Genomic DNA, 18,126 nt, shown 5'->3' with positions numbered 1-18,126 from the left:
CTAAGAAGGCCAGGCATTGGGTTTCTGGAGCCACTTTGCCCACATGTGTAGAGTTGGAAATGCCTTTGAGTTTAAGACCCCAAGGTGGCTGTTAGCAAAGATTGGTGAGTGTGGAGAGGAAGGCCCAGCTCCTTATGTTCTAGAGCTCCCCTTAGGGTGGGGTTGAGCCTGCAATCACACCCTTGCTCGGCTTCCTCCCCTCCCCTGGGCTTGTGTCTCCACTCCTTCGCTGGTTTCTCCTGGGAGAATCTCCTTAATACATGCCTGACAAATTCTTTTTTAATGCCTCTTCCCAGGAATCCAGTCTAAGGTCCTCTTCAACAGATAGTCCTAGAAATCCACGTGCTCAAAGGGGCTTTCCTACTCAGCACTAGTGTCTGGTTTAGATTGTAGACTCTCTTACTGGTGGTGCCCAAACACATTTCATCAGAACATCTCAGGAATGTGGAGATGGCAACAGTATTCTGAACTCTCAGGGTTTTTTGGGAAAAATCAAAACTGGAATGATAATAAGCCTCAATCTTCTAATGACAGGAATAAAAAGTGACTTTTTCATTTTGAGAAATATGACTAGGGAGACTGATAAATCAACTCTCTTAATGAACAAAAGAATACCCCCTCCTCTCGGTCAACAGAAGTTAACAGTTTCCCTGTGGAAACCTACTCAAGTTGGAGGGGAGTTAGAAGCTAATTCTGAGTCTGAAGAACGGAGTCATAATTAGCTTGCACGGGACATTTCATTACATGAGTTGCCACGTATTATGGCTGTAGGACGTTTGCCCTGAGAATTGGGAGTGTCAGGTGGTGAATTTACCCAGACACCATGAGGAGATCAGAATTCTCCTGGTCTAGAGCTCAAAGTCACAGCTGCTGGTGGTAGGAACAAATTCAATTCATTACTTCCCGCTACATTTCTTAGTGGAAATTTGTTTTAAGAGGATTGATCCCAGTCAAATTTATGTTCTGTGAGAATATAAATAGACTTTACATGAGGAAACTGTTGTTCATTTTAATCTGAAGGACTTCCCAGAATCTGTATCTTGCTAATGTGTGTTGTAAATCTCTCAATACAATATTTCCCAAATTTAATGGCCATAAAACCCTGTTTTTCCGAGTCATCTTTGCTTTTATAGACAAGATTGTGAATGGATAAGTTTTCTCTACCTTCCTCCACTTGATTTATTTGTCTCCTTTCTTTGATTTCTTATAAGAGCTATCTGGTATGAAAATATGTATGAGAAGTATATGTGTCTATTATTCTCTTATTCACTTACTATTTGAACTCAGATATCCTTTCTATTAAAATTCAGATTGTATTTCTGGTCAGGGATAGTGTCCATTACATTCTAAAATGGTATCATATTTTGTTATTTCAGGTGTATATTTCTGTCTCCAACTAGATTAGAAGCCCCTGGATAACAGAGTAGAAGTTAAAGTTTTTTGAGTGAAATTTAACACTGATATTCATATTCAATTATAACAATTAATATCATAGTTCTGAAACTTATCAAGTATTGCCACTGGGAAGAAAAGTTTACAATAGCTTTGGGAAATAGTCTTAAAATGTAAAGGTTGAGAATTTGCTTTTCACTCTCCCTGACACAGCCCTCCCAGAGAGCTCTTATCACCACTGATTTGTGTGTCTTATCTCTTCACTCTAGACTATAGGTTCCATTGGATCCAAGACTTTAGTTTCTTGCTGCTGCATCCCCAGTACCAGGCACAGGGCAGATGCTCAATATGTAACTGTGGAGAGAAGGCAGGAAGGAAGGGAGGGAGGGAAGAATACGTATACACACGGTCATGGTACTTTTGTGCTTTTTGCTAGGATGAGACTGCTGCTTTATGCTCATATCTAAAATACATTGATGTCCCATTAAACAGTGGTATAAGTGGTCGTCTGTAACTTCAGTGCTTTAGAATAATTCTACTGGAAGAATAGTTAAGACATTAACTGTGAATTGAAAGCTACAGTGGACATCTCTTGCTTTGGCCAGCTCACTTGAAACATATATATTATAAGGGAGTTTAATTGATGCTAAATCTATTAAACACAGAAGCAACCAGGCTAAAAAGAGGAGAGGAGTTAGGTTTTTTTTTTTAATTAATAAATTTATTTTTGGCTGTGTTGGGTCTTCATTGCTGCATGCAGGCTTTCTCTAGTTGCGTCAAGCAGGGGCCACTCTTCGTTGCAGTGCACGGGCTTCTCATTGCGGTGGCTTCTCTTGTTGCAGAGCACGGGCTCTAGGCGCGCAGGCTTCAGTAGTTGTAGCACGTGGGCTCAGTAGTTGTGGCTCGCAGCCTCAGTAGTTGTGGCGCACGGGCTTAGTTGCTCCAAGGCACGTAGGATCTTCCCAGGCCAAGGATCGAACCCATGTCTCCTGCATTGGCAGGCAGATTCTTAACCACTGTGCCACACGGGGAGTCCCGAGAGGAGTTAAGTTTTAATGTGAGGACTGGGACTAGAGTGGTGGCAGTGGAGGGGAGGTGCCATTATTGAGAAGAGATTTCAAGATATTCCAACACTGCTATTTACACTGTTATTCCACCCCCCCACCCCCCCAAAAAAAGAAAACAGAAAATCATATCAATTGGGAGATTCTGATCCTTTTTTCCTATAGGAACTTATTTCTTACTTTTCAATGAAAGCCAGTGGGCGAAAAAATAGGAACCTCTTTACTAGAACTGACTATAAAATCAACTACTTCTAGAATGCAAAAATTGCTATGATTCTCAATGTCCTAGTGACAGAGTAACATAACAACTTAACTCTTATGTCCCAGATGGTTCCAACACTAGAATTGCCTTTTGTGATAATTCCTTTTTTTTTTTTCTTTTTTTACTGATACCGCTACTCTTCCACTTTTCCAAATTAGAAATCTCAGAGTCCTCCTTGAACCCGGCCTGCTTTTATTACTCTACCCAGCCTACCATCAAATCTTATTACTTCTTCCTTCAACGTGCCTCTTCTTTCACCTCAAGTGGCCTACCCTCTATCCCAGGGACATCCCTATCACTGCCACCTGGATCACTTCAACCTTCTGTTAGCTGGCTCCAGGCTCACTGAGTGCTGGTCGTAAACCCAGGTTGCTCTGGGGAACTTTCAGGTGATGGAAAGAGAAGCATAGAGAAGCCCAGTTAATGCATAAAATCAGAAGGAAAAATCATTTTCCATGTAGCTCACTCACAAGAAGACCCTTTGTTTTGCTCAGGACCCTTTGTTTTGCTCCCTGTGGGAGGAGTTTGCTTTTCAGCCCTTTTGATTTGGGTTTGACAATGTGACTGACTGACTCTTGGAATATAGGTGGGAATGAGAGATTATCATACTAAGTGAAGTCAGACAGAGAAAGACACATATTATATGATATGATTTACATGTGGAATCTAAGAAAATAATACAAATGAACTTATTTACAAAACAGAAACAGACTCACAGACACAGAAAACAAACTTATGGTTACCAAAGGGGAAAGAAGGGGGAGGTCCCCGTCTAGCTGCCAATTTACCGGGCTGGACCAGAGGGTAGAAGAGCTGCAGGATGACAAGGGATGCTGTTGGCTGTGGCAGAGGAAACATAAAACAAGCAGAGGAGTTGAAAGAACAGCAAAAACAAACTCAACAGAAAGAGGAAGGAATAGTGAACAACATGCTGGGTTTCATGTGGTCTCTTCCGAGGAAGAAAAGGAGAGGCATGAGGACAGCGATGACAGTGATGCCTTGTCTCGTGTGGCCAGACCTGGAGGGAGCACTGATCCTGCACCTTCTCTTCTGATGGTTCTAACAGCTGAGGGCAGAGGTTCTGCACTGGTGCCCCCTCACAGCCTAAGACATGGAGGTTCAGAGAGGTCTATCGGATTAAAATTTGAGGCTGTCTAACTTAAGGTCCTCAGTGATTGCCAAATCTGAATGTGCCTTAGAAACACGTGGAGATATTTCCAAAATGTAGAACAAGTGAAAGGTGTGGCTTTGTTTGGGCTGATCCAACCAGTTGAAGAGGCTTCCACTATGACCACGGAGAAAGTCCGCATACAGGGCAGGTGTGCTCATGTTTAAATGCCCAATACAGCATAGTCCCAGGTAACAATTAAGAATAAGTCCAAATGAGCAATGAAGGTCCCAACCTAGAGTCCAGGAGCAAACCAGGAGGAGGCATATGACCTGAGGGGAGAGGTTGTCAAGGGGGGATGCCTTCTGCATATCCAACCACCCTCAGGTCATCGGTGGTTGCTCTTGAATCTTTCTCCTTGTGTTCTGCACAACGACGCCTGCATGAGTTGTGGTGGTAGGAGATCCTTACCACTCAGAATCCTGGGTTCTGTGCCCCAGCTTTCATCCTTCTTTCACAGACCATCCTTGCAAATACTAGCCGAGCTGGAAGACAAAGTCCCAATGAAAGGGATTGGGGAGTATAATTATTCTTCTATAGATGGAAAAACAAAGACACCAAGAATTTTATTAGCTTATACATGATCTAATTTGTAGATTTATTTCCAGCACCTAATTTCCAGGTGCTTTTGATGAGTCTTCACTGCCTATCTCTTCTGAAATTGAGCTTCAGCGTTTATACCAAATCACTATTCCTACAGCTTGTTATTATCAAATAACATTTTTAAGGGTTGTTCAAAAAATAATATTGCTAGGTTGTTTTTGGTGCATTGCATAAAGTATAATTTTGGTGACATAATATTGCATTAGTTAATTATCACAGCTGAACTAAAATGATAAGCTGTGGATATAAATTGTGCTTGGTATATATCACAGCCTTTTGTAGTGATAAGCTGTAACTGGCTATGTGTTGATATATTATTAGTTTAAAATGATTACTCTTGCATGTCAGGGGTAAGAATGATGCTGTGTGCAAACTCACTCTTTTTTAAACCTGCAAGTTGGACAGAAATTAAAAATCAAGAAAGGTGACCAGAAGAAATTAAATAAGATAAGAGCACAACACTCTATGTTCTAATATTTGAAAAATGGCAGTGATAGAAGTGAAAGACAGATCTTGTCATGACTCAGAGCCCCTACCCCACCCCAAAGCAGTGTAGAGGAAAGAAGATGTGGAAAAAATCTTTAGAAATCTGCCCAAATTTTGAGAAGAGTGAATTAAAAAGATGTGTAGGCAGTCCAGGAATAAATGAAACATCTGTGAAAATAAATGCTCCAACCACCTTGAGGTCCCAACAGAGACAAAAATTCTATCAGGCTTTGCCATTTTGTTTCTCCTCCTGGAAGACAAGATGAACTAGAAGACAAAATAATCATAATGACTCTGAACTAATTATCTCCAAAGATGAATAGGAATCTAGCAGAATAGAAGACAAAAGAGGAAACAAATATGCCAAGATTCTTTGAAGGAGCAAGGCGAGGGTTGGGGGAAGAGTAGTGAGGCTTGCAGATGAAGTTTCTTCCTCACTCTTGAAAACTCATTGGTCTCAGCTATATTTTCCCTCCACTTGTTGGAGGATGTGAAATTGACCTAGGGAGAAGCAGGTGATATTGGGGAAGGGATGAACTGGGGGTGTTTGGTGAGAGTGAAGGCTCTAAGGCCCAGTTTTGAATTGGGAGAATGATCTGAAATGTGCAGATGTCCATAAGTGTCTCCTAGACCAAATAGAGTAAACCTTGGTTCAAGGCAATTAAAATTTTTTAAAAAAATTTTTATTTATTTATTTTATTTTTTTTTGGCTGCGTTGAGTCTGTTGCTGCGCGAGGGCTTTCTCTAGTTGTGGTAAGTGGGGGCTACTTTTTGTTGCGTTGAGCAGGCTTCTCATTGCAGTGGCTTCTCTTGTTGTGGAGCATGGGCTCTAGGTGTGAAGGCTTCAGTAGTTGTGGCACCTGGGCTCAGTAGTTGTGGCTCACGGGCTCTAGAGCTCAGGCTCAGTAGTTGTGGCGCATGGGCTTAGTTTCTCTGCGGCATGTGGGATCTTCCAGGACCAGGGCTCGAACCCGTGTCCCCTGCATTGGCAGGCGGATTCTCAACACTGCGCCACCAGGGAAGCCCTCAAGGCAATTAAAATTTCAAAAGAGAAAATAGAAGTATTTCTAACTCCCAATCCACTAAGCTGTAGAAAAGTCCTCAATTTTCACAGCTTTTAAACTAAAGTTCTGAGAGCAAGAAAAATAGCCTCAAGAGTTCAAGGAAAATTCACCCACATCATTTAAGAGTAAACTGAACCTTTTGATATAGTTTGAATTCGATCTCACAAAATAATTTTAAAAATCATAAATAAAAATATAAGCAAATGGAGGCTATTAGCACCTTAAAATCAAGGAGAGTGAGTCCCTAAAATACAAGAATGTTTAAGAATTAATAAATATTAATATGATGTAAAATCTAACAATAGTGAAATATAGCAATATTATGTATTATATCTATAATATTCTATACATAATTATATCAATGTTAAACAATAGATTAAAATAATATCAATTAAGGGGGAAATTTAAGAAAATTTAACATCCATTTCTATGAAAACAAAACCAAACCAAATTGCCTTACAACACACTCATCTATTACTCAACTCTTTTTTTTTTTTTTGGCCACACTGCAAGGTATGTGGGATCTTAGTTCCCAGCCGGGGATGGAACCTGTGCCCCCTGCAGTGGAAGTGCAGAGTTCTAACCGCTGGACCACCAGGGAAGTCCCTATTACTCAAAACAATTTTAAAATGTATAAAACTAAAGCCAGGATCTTGTAAGCCAGTATTTGTTAATTTGGGGGAGGAGGGCTTCCCAGTGTCCAATCTTACTCTGTTTGGGAGGAATTTCCCGTTGAATTAATTAGTGAAAAGTACAGTCCTTTCTTCCACATTAGAAATCTAAGGGTTGAATGTTCTCTCCTCTTGCCATCAGGTAGAGAGGACTTAGCATGCTCATGCTTTTATTTGGGAATTTAAACCGTGAGCAAGAGAGAGAGAAAAAGAATGAGCAATTATTTGTTATGAAAGAAATATCTTAGATGGTAACTAGTGACAAAGGCAGTAGTGTCCAGTGGTGGAGAACCTCAGAAATAAGATACAAATCAGACAGATGTTAGTTTTTCATGCTCTTAGTCTGGTTTTCTAGCATCTGTTGACTGTTGGAACTACTTGATAATCTTCCAGAAATTCCTTCCTGCTTAAGGTAATCAGACTTAGTTTTTGTTGCTTGCACCTGGATTCTTGGCTGGAACTATGACACACTGCTTAATGGTGGTAAGAACAGAAACATTATCGTTCAATTTGGGAAAAATACAAGGTTGTACACCATCATTATCATTTTTAACATTGTTCTCAAAATAATAACCAATGTAACGAGACAAGAAAAAGGCATTTGATTTACATGTTAGAAAGAAAGCAGAAAATACCATTATTTGTAGACCTTTTTATTGTCTACCAAGAAAATCTAGGAAAAAGAAAGAAAGAAAGAAACAAACAAAATGAACAATAGAATAATTCAAAGAGATTGCTGGTTACAAAATTAAAATGCAAAAATTAATAGCTTTCCTAGCTACCAATAATAGAGTCTTCAGGACAACAAAACAAATACAACAGTGGCTTGAAAATAGGGATATATATTTTTCTCTCACCAAGTCCAGAGGTAGGTAACCTTGGGACTATTATGCTCATTCCTATCAGGGAAGCTTCTATTAGTAGAGAAAAAGTGAGATTATATATCGGGGAACAGTTTGCTACCAACAACTTGAAAGTATAATTGAAGTAAAGATTTCATTTTAAAAAGGAGGCCAAATAATTTTTAAAACCAGATATAAACTTAATAAGATGCATAAAATTTTCTATCTCATGTGGAACTCTTACAGAATAGAATGGATAAAATTCTTTATGTAAAAATGTGGAGAAGATAGTGAAAAGTTGTTAGGGAGCAAGATATCTTCGTGGTGCTAAAGTATCACTCCATAGAGCACTTCCTAACACCCAAGGGAATCGCCAGCCTTCACAGTGGCAAGATCACCTGGACCAACTGATGGAACAGTATCATTAGCGTTGCAACAACCTGATACTGCGGGCTTCCCTGCATGATCCAGTCTGAAGAAGAGAGCATCTCTTGTGATGCATGCACACTAGCCTAGTCAAGCCTTTTGACTTCACTTTAGATTTACAGGAAATATAGAAATATCAAACAGCAAATTGTTAAAGTAAAATACAAAATGGAGACCAAACTTGAAAATTCCTTAAGCAGGCAAAACCATTTAAGTGAAGCTTACATAAACTTACATGTAAGTGAAACAGCATATTCTGCAGAGCAAGTGGAACTTTACTTGGGCTACCTCTTGTAAATGCCTCTGAAAATCATAAAGGAAGCTTAAGCTGTTCTCCAAAATTGGCATGCTGTAGCCACTTTTATTTTTATTTTTTTATACTCTTAGTTGGAGTATAATTGCTTTACAATGTTGTGTTAGTTTCTGCTGTATAACAAAGTGAATCAGCTATATGTATACATATATCCCCTCCCTCTTGTGTCTCCTTCCCACCCTCCCTATCCCACCCCTCTAGGTGGTCACAAAGCACTGAGCTGATCTCCCTGTGCTATGCAGCTGCTTCCCACTAGCTATCTATTTTACATTTGGTAGTGTATATATGTCAATGATACTTTCTCACTTCATCCCAGCTTACCCTTCCCCCTCCCTGTGTCCTCAAGTCCATTCTCTACATCTGTGTCTTTATTCCTGTCCTGCCCTTACGTTCATCAGAACCATTTTTTTTTTTTTTTTTAGATTCCATACATATGTGTTAGCATACGGTATTTGTTTTTCTCTTTCTGACTTACTTCACTCTGTATGACAGACTCTAAGTCCATCCACCTCACTACAAATAACTAAATTTCATTTCTTTTTATGGCTGAGTAATATTCCATCGTATATATGTGCCACATCTTCTTTATCCATTCATCTGTCATGGACATTTAGGTTGTTTCCATGTCCTGGCTATTGTAAATAGAGCTGCAATGAACACTCCCCTGTAACTTGGAAAACTCTAGTGATACAACTAATCATTTAAAAACATTTTATTTATTTTATTTTTATTTATTTATTTTTGGCTGAGTTGGGTCTTCGTTGCTGCATGCAGGCTTTCTCTAGTGGCGGCGAGCAGGGGCTACTCTTCGTTGTAGTGCATGGGCTTCTCACTGTAGTGGCTTCCCCTGTTGCACAGCACGGGCTCTAGGCACGTGAGCTTCAGTAGTTGTGGCTCTCGGGCTCCAGAGTGTAGGCTCAGTAGTTGTGGCGCACAGGCTTATTTGCTCCGTGGCACGTGGGATCTTCCTGGACCAGGGCTCGAACCTGTGTCCCCTGCATTGGCAGGCGGATTCTGAAGTACTGCACCACCAGGGAAGTCCCTACAACTAATCATTTTAAAGAATAAACACCCTCTGCATTTTCACTGTATAAATTGTCTTATCACCACGTACCTCTGAGTCTCTTTCTACTGTTGGTTTGAGAGCTCCCAGTTCACAAACTGTTCTGATATGCACAACAAACTCTTACTAAATATTATTTTATAGATCTGGTGGTTTTAATTTTGCTATGTTGAAATTTTTGACAAAATGAAACAACCCCTTAAGAAAATAAACATACAAGTCCAGAGTGTGGGATATTCTACAGAGCAAATGGCCTCTTCAAGAAGTTAATATCATAGACAAAAAAAGGTAGAGGACTGTTGTATATCAAAGAGACATAACAACAGAATAAAACATGTGGACGTTAATTGGATTCTGGTTTTAAAACAAACCCAAATATTTATCACTTGATGAATGGATAAATAAAATATGGGATATATCTATAGAATGGAATATTTTTCAGTAATAAAAAGAAATGAAGGACTGATTCATATTATAACATGGATGAACCTTGAAAATAGCATAAGTGAAAAAAGCCAAACTCAGAAGGCTACATATTGTATGATTTGATTTATATGAAATGTTCAGAATAGGGCAAATCCTTAGAGACAGAAATTAGATTAGTGGTTGACATGGGCTGTAGGAGGGGAAATGGAGAATAATACATGGGGAGTGACTGCTAAGTGGGTACAGGGTTTCTTTTTGGGTTAATGAAAATAGTCTGGAATCAGTAATGATGGTTGCATAACTTTGTAAATATACTTAAACCCATGAAATCATGTATTTTAAAAGGGTGATATTTATGGTATGTGAATTATATTTCAAGATAGATAGATAGGAAGATAGATAAATACATAGATAGATAGATAGATAGATAGATAGATAGATAGATAGGTGATAGGGCAAAGCTGCAAAAGGCAACAAAAACCCCAAAGCCATAAAGAGCATTTTTGGAACTTTTGTGGAAATTTGAATTTAGATTGGATATTAGATATTAAAGAAATTACATAGGTGTGATAACGATATTGTGGTGAGTAAGAGAACTTCTTTTTTTAGGAGATACATATTGATATATTTAGAAATAAGATATCATGATGCCTATAATTTGATAATGATATTGTGATTATCAGTAGAATGTCTTTTTTAGGAGATACATATTGATATATTTAGGAATAAAGTATCATGATGGCCGTATTTTGTTTGCAAATGGCTCAGCAAAAAATATTAATAAAATTTTAAAAATCCATAGATAGAAATAAAATATGGCAAGTATCAACAATTTTTGGATCTAAGTGGTGAGTACAGGGATTATCATTTTACTATTGCTTCAGCTTTTTTGTATCTTCGAAAATTTTCACAGAAAAGTTTGGAGAGGTACTGAGGTCCTTAAGAGATCACGCAGGTTAATGGAGAAACACGTAGGAGGAACAAATGATGTGAAGGTATCAAGTCTACCGGCATTATCTATACTTTCAAAGTCATCCCAGTGGGAATATTACCAGCACTATTTTTGGAAGTCTCCATCATACTAAGGGTAAGCTGGAGAAATAAACATTTGGGAATATCCAGGGAAATGAAGGGTAATAAGTAGAGACTGACCTTATGAGCTATTCAACCATTATATAAATCGAAACAATTTAAAAACAGCTTAGTATAGGCGAAAATAGCCAATTTAACAAAATAAAATAGGGAGTTCAGAAATTGACCCAAATGCATGTGGGAATTGCTTGTATTTAAAGGTGGCATTAAATGTAAGTGGGAAAAGGAAGGCTATGTAATAGATTTCTCTGGATCAGATGGCCAGCTCTTTGCAAAAATGCAAATATGAATCTCTACTTGTCCTTATTCCAAATACAGTCTAGATGATGCAAACCTTAAAAACAAAACAAAACATAAAACATTAGCCTACAGGTAATTAAATCACATCTTGTGTTCCTATAACTGAACAGCAAACTGAGGCTTAAAAATAAAAAATAACTGAGGCTTATGTACTTGATATTTCCTCAGTGAATGGGTACCACTTGTCCTTGGGAAAATGAGCCACGATTCCTAAAATTTGGTGGTGCTGGGGATTTTCACTGCATTTAGTCAAGGCAGGCTCTTTTGAAGAGCTTCCTGTTCTGAACATCGCTGAATGTGGGACGTTATTGTTGCCCCTTGTTTGGAAGGAGGGAGAGGGCTGGTGAGAAAGAGCAGGTTGGAGCTAGAGATGCTCACTGATCATAACTCAAGATTAGATGGACTGTGTGAGCCCGCGTGTGGTTCTTTCAAAGATGAGAACATGTGGCTGATACCTGGCATTTTGCAATCTTCAAGAGACATCCCAGGGCCAGCATGGTTAAGTAAATGACAATCTTAGTGCCATTTCCCTACTCAAGAGTTGTGCTGTGAGCATGAAAATGGACCCTAAGAATCACATGAGGTTCACATGGAAAACTAAACAGTCCACAGATCTGCCATCTCCCTAGGAGGAGCACAGTGAGAGCTACATACAACTTCTCTCAGATGCAGTTTCACGGCCCTTGTAAATACCCAGGCTTCCCCAAATGTCTGCTGAAGTCAAGAGCCTTACAGTATTTTGCTATGTGGATGAAGTTGATTTGATCTCTCTTTCCCTGGTTTTGGGCATTGGGAAATCCCAAAGATTTCTCTAAATTCTGGAGGCGCTTACATTCTCTTACTATTTCTGTGTAGGGCAGGCTTTACTGAAATGAAGGGTTGGGGAGAAGAGGGATTTAGACTGCCCAAAGAATTAATTTGTCCTAACTGAGTGACATTCAGGTGCACCAATGAAATCCCCTTCTGCCTTTTGCTGGTGCTCTCCACCCAGATCTTGCTCCCAGGGCGCACGCTCTCTCTCTCTGCTCCCTACCTGCTTGGTTGAGCCTACTCCCCTGGCGCTCCTCCCACAGGCTCCCTTCATGGCATGGGTGACTGTGTCTCTCGGACCTGAGAGTGTAATAAACTTTGTTTCCTTGTGTCTCTCTTGTGTCCCAGCCTTGTGGCTGCACCTGACTGACTGATGAAAGAATACAAAACAATCCCTAAGAAACATTTGGTGTTATTTCATAAAACTAAAGATTAACATATCCTAAGACTCAGTAATTTTAGTCTTGGGCCCATACAGTTTTACATGTTTTTCAAATGTCTATAAATAAAATAATAATATACTTTCTTCTGGAACTTGATTTTTTCCCCTCAACATTATGCTTGTAAGATTTATCCATATTGTTTTCTGTAGTTTTGGTTGATGTATTTTCATTGCTGGATTGTATTCTACTGTATAAATATGCTACAGTTGATTTACCCAGGCTCCTGCTGATGGAATTATGCTGTTGCCAAATGTTTACTATTACAACATTCTCTTCCAAACATTTTGTATATATATCTTCTTGACCGCATGTGCAAGAGTTTCTCTATGTGCCTAGGAATAAAATTGCTAGGTCACCAGATGTATGTATCTTCAACTCTAACAAATGCTGTCAGTTTTTCCCCCAAATGTTGTGTCAATTGACCCTCCCGGCAGCAGTGAATGAGAGTTCCTTTGTTCTGCATCTTTTCCACACTTAGTAGCCTCAGACTCACAGTAGCCAACGGAAATTTCTGAAATGCTATCATACTGTTATTTGAATTTCCATTTCCCTGATGAGTAGTGAGAGTGAATGTATTTTCATATGTGTATTCTTTGTTCTCTCTTCTGTCACTTTTCCTTCCATATGTTTTGTCCATTTTTCTATTGAGCGATTTGTCTTATTGATTTGTAGAATCTATTTATGTATTCTGGATAGCAGTCCTTTCTTTGTTACATGAACTGCAGACATATTCTTCCTGGCTGTGGCTTGCTTTTTCACTTTTTAATGGGGTTATTGGTGAACAGAAATTGTAGATTCTGGCATATCTACACTTCTAAAGAGTTTTTAAAAAAGTTTTCTTTGTCCTAAGAAATTGTTTCTCATCGTGCAATTGAAAAGACTATGCTCTTATTTTTTTCTCCTAAAATTTTAAGGATTTAAAATACCATTTTATCTATATCTCATCTGTTTGGAAAGAAGAGTTTTTAAAATTACTATCCAGTTCTAAGATTTTTTTTTTTTTTTAAATTTATTATTTATTTATTATTTTTATTTTTGGCTGTGTTGGGTCTTCGTTTCTGTGTAAGGGCTTTCTCCAGTTGCGGCGAGTGGGGGCCACTCTTCATCGCGGTGCGCGGGCCTCTCACTATCGCGGCCTCTCTTGTTGCGGAGCAGAGGCTCCAGACGCTCAGGCTCAGTAGTTGTGGCTCACGGGCCCAGTTGCTCCGCGGCATGTGGGATCTTCCCAGACCAGGGCTCGAACCCGTGTCCCCTGCATTGGCAGGCAGATTCTCAACCACTGCGCCACCAGGGAAGCCCCAGTTCTAAGATTTTAAAGAATTTATTATAATTTCTTCTTTTACTTCTGAGTAATTTGGAATTTTTAAAAATTTACAAATATATGGGGTTTTTATGTGGCTTAATTTTTATTGTGGTAAAACGCACATATAAATTTTTATCATCTTAATAATTTTTATATGTATAATTCAGTGGCATTAAGTACATTCACAGTGTTGTACAGCCATCACCACCATCCATCTTCAGAATTATTTTTGTCTTGCACAACTGAAATTACATGTAAACAATAACTCCCCCATTTCCTCCTCTCCCGGGCCCCCAAAATGTAGGCAACTGACGATCTACTCTCTGTCTCTATGATTTTGACTGCTGTACATATGTCATATAAGTACTCATACAATATTTATCTTTTTGTGTCTGGCTTATTTAATTTAGCATAATGTCCTCAAGGCTCATCTATGTTGTAGCATATGTCAGAATTCCTTCCTTTTTAAGGCTGAATAATGTTCCATTTTATGTATATACAACCTTTTGTTTATCCGTTCATCTGTTAGTGGACACTTGGGTTGTTTCTACCTTTTGGCTATTGTGAATAATGCCGCTATGAACATGGGTATACAAATATCTTTTCAAGTCCTTGCTTTCAATTCTTTTGGACAAATACCCAGAAATGAAATTGCTGGATTACATAGCAATGCTATTTTTAATTTTTTGAGGAATCATCATACTGTTTTCCATAGTGGCTGCACCATTTCATGTTCCAGTGAGCAGTGCACGAGGGTTCCAATTTCTTCACATCCTTGACAACACTTGCTATCTTCTTTATCTGTTTCTGTTTTGTTTGATAGGAGACATCGTAATGGGTAAGAGGTGTTATCTTATTATTGTTTTGATTTGCATTTCCCTGATGATTAGTGATCTTGAGCATTTTTCACGTGCTTAGTAGCCATTTGTGTATCTTCTTTGGAGAAATGTCTATTTAAGTCCTTTGGCCATTTTAAAATTGAGATATTTTGTTGGTGTTGTTGAATTGTAGGAGTTCCTCATATATTCTGGATATTAACCTGATATCAGACACATGATTTGTAAATATTTTCTCCCATTCTGTGGGCTGCCTTTTCACTCTATTGATTGTGTTCTTTTTTTTTTTTTTTAAATTATTAGCACCTTTAATTATTATTTATTTATTTATTTATTTTTTGGGCTGTGTTGGGTCTTCATTTCTGTGCAAGGGCTTCCTCTAGTTGCGGTAAGCGGGGGCCACTCTTCATTGCGGTGCACGGGCCTCTCACTATCGTGGCCTCTCTTGTTGCGGAGCACAGGCTCCAGACGCGCAGGCTCAGTAGTTGTGGCTCACGGGCCTAGTTGCTCTGCGGCCTGTGGGATCTTCCCAGACCAGGGCTCGAACCCGTGTCCCCTGCATTAGCAGGCAGATTCTCAACCACTGGGCCACCAGGGAAGCCCTGATTGTGTTATTTGATGCACAGAAGTTTTAAATTTTGATGACATCCAATTTATCTTTTTTATTTTTGTTGTTGTTGCCTTTGCTTTTGGTGTCATAGCCAACAAATTACTGCCAAATCCAATGTCAGGAATCTTTTCTCTCCTTAAACAGGTGACAATAACAATACCTGCCTATATTAGTTTGCTAGGGCTGACGAGGTAACTTAAAAGAAATTAATTTTCTCATAGTTTTGGAGGTTGGAAGTCCAAGATCAAGATGTCAGCAGAGTTGATCTCTCCTGAGGCTTCTCTTCTTGGATGGCAGGTGTTCACCTTCTCTCTCTGTGCTCACATGGCCTTTCTCTGCATGTGCATGCACTCCTGGTGTCTCTTCCTCTTCAAGAGGACATTAGTCCTATCAGATTAGGGTCCTACCCTTATGAGTCATCTAACCTTCAGTCCCTCCTATGGGCCCTCTCTCCAAATACAGTCACATTGGAGGTTAAGGCTTAAAGCTATAACTTTTGGGTGACACAATTCAGTCTGTAACACTGCTGCAAAATTCTACAAGGTATTGAATGTAGCTCATTTAGCACAGTGCTGGTGCACAGTACACAGTAGATGAATGTTAGCAATGGCTGTGACACCATCACTACTGTTATTTAAAAGTATAATTGAAGGTGTGTTTAAAGTGAGCTGAGAAGTTATGTATAACTGTAAAAAGTTCTTGTTACTTTTAAATGCTTGAAACTCAACTCTGCTCCTTATAGCCATGTGACCTTGTGAAGGTCACCTAGTCTCTCTGAACATTAGTGCCTTCAGCTGTGAAATGTGATAATAACAATAACCTCATGTCAGGCTTTTGTTGGCGGGTGAGCATGTGGATTAAAGAAAATAATGCACTTAAGGTGCTCAGCATACTTCCTGGAGCATAAGAATCGCTAAATAAATAGAAGACAGAATACAAATACAAACCTCTAGCTATACAGTTTATCTGTTTGCCAGTTATGAGCCACTTAGATGGTTTAGACTTGATCACATGAAAGAAACATGAACAGTTAAAAGTTTCACAATATTCAGAAGGTCAAAACCAACCAACTGTTCAGAAGAGGTACAACTATTTATAATTTTTTAAAATAAACAACATTTTATTCCATAAATCCTCAAAACAGACCACACAACATGTTCATCATTTCCTTCCTCTGTCTGAATTCTTACTGCTCCCTGGGGTTCCTGGCCCTCCCCTGACTCTTAGGTTCTGTGAGCTTCCTTCTATTTAATTCCTTTGTCTGTTCAATTTAGGCAAATATATTTCTCTTGCTTGGGATCAAAGACCTTATTGATCCAAATGTCCTTATGGGGCACACAATTTCCCCTGCCTGTGTGCCAGGCAGTGTCATGGGTACTTGACATGTGTGAACTGTTTTAATCTTCACAATGATCACATAAAGTAGAAACAACCAACATGCCCATTTTACAGATGAGGAACAAGTGACAGACACAACACAACAGTTGGTCCATGATCTTAACCACTGCCTTTCCATAGTAATAACCAAAATTAGTGCCATCAGGCTATTTCTGACAACATCCCTTAGCACAGGCTGAAGCGATTGTGACAGCACAGTTCAGAATAAGCAGTCTTCAGGGGGAACAAAATGATTTGGCCCAAGTGTGTGGCTGTCTACAAATCCAAGTTAATCCAGGGATATCTCAAAGTATCTAGGGGAATGAAAAGATTTCTTATGCATCATGTGTTTCTAATTAAATCTTGTTTCTTTCTGCCAAGCATTTGAAGATATCAAGCCACCAAGAGTTCCAAATTACATACCCTAACAAGTACCAGACTGAGTACGAGCTCAGGTCATCCTGGTGAAATTTGAACTCTGCCATTTCCTAAGTGTGAGATCTGGGGAAAGTTACTTAAGCTCCCTAAGTTTCCTCACCTATAAAATGGCTGAAATAATATCTACCTTACAGGATTGTTGTGATAGATAAATGAGAAAAACATTTCAAAGTAAGCCTGGCTCCTGATGAATAGCAAGTGCTTAGTGCCCAGTTGTCTGTGTGCTGTTACCTGTGGGTCAACCACCCTGCAGGTTCAGTTAAATGTAGAACCATTGCTTAAGTGACTCAAGAGCTTAGGGTCAGGACTCACATGGTATAAAAGCTGAGGGAAAGGCCATATTCCTGAAGGAACGTCTTCTTCATCTCCCCTTAAAGGTAATCAGAGGAAGCATTTGTCAGTGGGTCCACAATTCTCTCCGGAAGACAATCTTTGGTTGGTTTAACCACATTGGACAATTGGGCAAAGTATGCTTTCCAAGCATGGTTGTAGGAAAATTCTAAAGCTGGTATAACCAACAGTAACTTTAGACATATTAAAAAGTAAAATAAAACTCAGAAAATGAGAAAGTCCAACTTTGGAAGGTCAACTTCCTCCAAAATTAGCTAACTGCAGACTGCACATTTGAATGAGGTGAGTTGTTTCAGAGGGATGTCAAATATGCAGAGCTTAAGTGAAAGCAGGTAGAGGTGGAGTTAGTGTTTTAAACCAAAGGTTTTGGTTTTAAATGACCGCTTTCTAACCCTTTTTCCTGACAATAACTTGCATAGGTGGTGATGATAAAACCTCACCAACTGCAGACAAGAGAATGCTTCTTATTTTTTTTATATTTATTCTATCACCAAAGGGCATAGCATTATATGTAATGCCACTAAATTGAATAAGCACCTAGGAGACAGCCCCTAGTGATGTAGACGGATCACAAGAATGAAGTAGATTTGCAGAGCACTTGGAATTCTCACACACTGCTGGTGAGAATGTAAATGGTGCAGCCATTGGAAAACAGTTTGGCAGTCCTCCAAAAAGTTAAACATAGACTTACCATATGACCAGCAGCTCCACTTGGAGGCATATTGCCAGGAGAAATAAAAATATATAACCATGCAAAAAAAAAAAAAACACATTGTACATGAATGT

At 39.1% G+C, this 18,126-nt stretch overlaps 2 long non-coding RNA genes across 4 annotated transcripts in view; one reads left to right on the top strand and one right to left on the bottom strand.

Annotated features, from left to right (window-relative positions):
* Window positions 1-18,126, top strand: part of LOC309645913 — a 253,739-nt gene that overhangs the window by 157,176 nt on the left and 78,437 nt on the right. The gene's annotated exons all lie outside the window — the stretch shown is intronic.
* LOC309645926 overlaps window positions 14,822-18,126 on the bottom strand; it is a 29,619-nt gene continuing 26,314 nt past the window's right edge. The window contains exon 2 of the long non-coding RNA XR_014255131.1: window positions 14,822-15,166. This is a non-coding gene — a long non-coding RNA (uncharacterized lncRNA). The remainder of the gene's footprint in view (window positions 15,167-18,126) is intronic.

This window comes from Balaenoptera physalus (assembly GCF_965194825.1).
Source record: "Balaenoptera physalus genome assembly, chromosome: 16".
NCBI lineage: Eukaryota > Metazoa > Chordata > Mammalia > Artiodactyla > Balaenopteridae > Balaenoptera > Balaenoptera physalus.
The sequence above is the reverse complement of the archived record's forward strand: the minus strand, read 5'-3'. Positions and strand labels throughout refer to the sequence as shown.